The sequence below is a fragment of the Rhea pennata genome, unplaced genomic scaffold (genome assembly GCF_028389875.1).
Source record: "Rhea pennata isolate bPtePen1 unplaced genomic scaffold, bPtePen1.pri scaffold_26, whole genome shotgun sequence".
Classification (NCBI taxonomy): Eukaryota; Metazoa; Chordata; class Aves; order Rheiformes; family Rheidae; genus Rhea; species Rhea pennata.
This window is the reverse complement of record NW_026907677.1, coordinates 2,629,483-2,632,519: the sequence shown is the minus strand read 5'-3', so window position 1 is coordinate 2,632,519 and position 3,037 is coordinate 2,629,483. Positions and strand designations below refer to the sequence as shown.

General features: G+C 60.6%; 1 non-coding gene across 1 annotated transcript; it reads right to left on the bottom strand.

The window, feature by feature from the left end:
- Positions 1 to 2,237: 2,237 nt before the first annotated feature.
- TRNAA-UGC (transfer RNA alanine (anticodon UGC)) lies at positions 2,238 to 2,309 on the bottom strand. Its single transcript has one exon. It is a non-coding gene; the product is annotated as a tRNA-Ala (tRNA).
- Positions 2,310 to 3,037: the final 728 nt, after the last annotated feature.

Genomic DNA, 3,037 nt, shown 5'->3' with positions numbered 1-3,037 from the left:
TCTGGAAGAGAAGGGAAAGACCCGTCATGCTCTGGGGGCAGCTCTCAGCTGCTCCGTACCTGCCTCAGCCGGAGGATGAGCAGTGCGAGCGTCCTCCAAGAGCACCCCCTCCCCAAACAGGCCCCATTCCCTACAGGGGCTGAGGTGGGCACTGCCTCCAGGCAATACCCTGCCAGACCTGGGGAGGATCCCTGCTAGACCTGAGGAGGATCTCCGGAAGGCCTTACCCCAGCTGGGGAGTGCTGGCACCCCCTGTCCACGCCGTGTCCCGTGGCCAGCGTCCCAGAGCTCCATCCTGGTCCTGCGTGCTCTGGGTCACCCCTGCAGTGGCAGGTGATGAGGAAGCAGCTCCTCTCCTCTTCCTCCTCCTCCTGCACACTTCTGTACAACCCCACACTGCCCTGACCTCCGCTCGCTGGCTCCTGCTCAGGCTCGGCAGCTCTTGGCAGCAGAGAGGTGCCGAGAGCAGCCCCAGCGCCTGCGCTAGACCAGCCTCACTGGGACATGTGGGGAGAGGCCGGGTCTGGGTGGGGGACGGCAACTGTGGCTGTGACACAGGATGTCTCCTGTGACCACAGCCCGTGTCACAGAGAGGCACGGCCCCCATCACCCCCAGGGCCCTGGCCAGGGCTGGCCCTGCAGCAGGATCGGGCTGAACGGGGCACTCAGGGTGTTTGCTTTGGAGTCCTCCTTTGCTTCAAAAGGTTTCCGTCGCAGCCCTGCGCTGTGCCGCAGCAGCACCTGGCACCCAGGAGCACCCACAGCCCTCCCAGCTGTCACTGCCCACAGCCAGGAGCACAGCTTGGGTGGCTCCTCCCTGTCCCCTCTGCACCAGGACCTCCTCTAGTACAGTGCCAATCATCTGCCCCACTTGCCCCCCACTCTCTGGGTCCTCCTAAAACATCTATTGATCTTGCAAAATGAAAGCCAGGAAGAGAAAGGGCCAGGAGGGGTGGACTGAGACGAGAAGGGGCCGCAAAGACCTGGACCAAACCCTGCTGGTACTGCACTGGCCAGGGACCCAAAGAGGGTCGCAGGCATCTATGGCTGCCCCACTCCATCATTACATCTGCCCTACCAGAACTTATGGTTCTGGTAGGTTGTCCAGGACCAGACTCAGGGGTGGGGGGCACTGAGGCAATCAGAAAATCGCAGAATCAGAGAATGTTAGGGGAGACTCCACAACCTCCCTGGGCATCTTCTTCCAGTGCTTGGTCACTCAAGAAAGAAGTTTTCCCTCACACACACGTGGAACTTCCTGTGTTTCAGCTGGTGCGCACCGCCTCTTGTCCTGCTGCTTGGCACCACTGAAAAGAGTGTGACCCTCATCCTCTTGACACCCTCCCTTCTGGTACTTGTACACGTTGATAAGATCCCCTCTCAATCGTCCCTTCTGCAGGCTGCCACTGCCCTTCTTGGCCACAAGAGCACATTGCTGGCTCATGGTCAACTTAGTGTCCACCAGCACTCCCAGGTCCTTCTCCGCAGAGCTGCTCTCCAGCAGCTCAGCCTCCAGCTTGCACTGGTGCATGGGGTTATACCTCCCCACATGCAGGACCGTGCACTTGCCCTTGTTGAACTTCATGAGGTTCCACTCCCCCCACCTCTCCAGCCTCTCCAGGTCTCTCAAATGGCAGCACAGTCTTCTGATGCATCAGCTGCTCCTCCCAGTTTATTATCGTCGGCACACTTGCTGAGGAGGCACTTTGTACCTTCGTCCAGGTCACTGGCGACTAAGTTGAAGAAGACTGGCCCCAGTACGGAGCCCTGGGGGGACATCACGGGCCTCCAACTAGACTCTGCGCTGCTGATGACAACCCCCTGAGCTCTGCCATTCAGTCACTTCTCAAGCCACCTCACTGACCACTCATCTAGCCCACACTTCTTGCCTATGAGGATGCTATGGGAGACAGTGTTTAAAAGCTTACTGAAGTCAAGGGAGACAACCTCCACTGCTCTCCCGCTCTCTCCCCAGCCACTTGTTCCATCATGGAAGGCTAGGGGTGGATGAACAGTGAGTCCAGAGCTTATGGGTGAGGATGACTAGGCAGGCTAACATGGCAGACACTGCTGTAGGTGTTTACAACAAGCCACCAGCTCAGGAAGAGGAAGTTGATGAGGCTTTTGATGGACGGCAGGAAGCAGCCTCCCAATCAGAGACCCAGGCTCACCCAGGGGACTTCCACCACCCTTATATCTGCTGGGAAGACAACACAGCGAGGCACAAAAGTCCTTGCTGGAGATGCTGGGGACTGAACCCAGGACCTCCTGCATGCAAAGCAGGTGCTCTTCCACTGAGCTACATCCCCTTACACATGGCATATGTCGTTGGGGGCTGGTCTTTAGGGTGCCCTCTCCTCCCATGCCATGTCCCTGACAAGCACAGCCCCCTTGTGCCCTGCTGCCCTCAGACCCTCCCCAGAAAACTCCATTCAGACCCTCGTGCCAGGCCGTGGGGGAAGCTGGCCTTGCCTCTGCCCTGGGACTGCTCCTGCACAGGGCCACCCCACAGAGCGCTGCCCCTTCAGCATCTCTGCAGCTAATTGGGTCAGGGGGAGACTGTCGCTGCAGGCGCTGCTGCCAGGCTCTGGTCCTGCCAGGGGAGGCTCGATGGAGAGGGGCAAGCCCCTTCCCTGAGTCACCTCTGCCAGCGCAGGCAGCACTCCTGTGTGCGTCACCTGTGTCCGCGAGGGCAGCAGCAGGAGGGAGTGGTGTGAGGGAAATGCCCTCCCCAGGGGGATGTGCCCACAGCTCCGATTGCCCCCAGGGTGTGGGGTGGAGGGAGCAGGGGAGCAGGCAGAGCTGGTGCTGGGCAGGGAGCTGCCCAGAGCCCCTCAGCCAGGCTCCAGGCCTCCCCCTGCACCACGCTGCCCACCAGCACCCGGCCATGGGCAAAGGGCAGCGTCCCCCTGCCTGGGGCTGGGTACGAGGTTGGGCTCAGGGACATTCCCATTCTTGCAGCACCAGGACAGTGCTGACACTGGAGTCCCCGGCACAGCCCCAGGTGGGGGGTTTCTGTGGGCCAACTGGCAGTGCA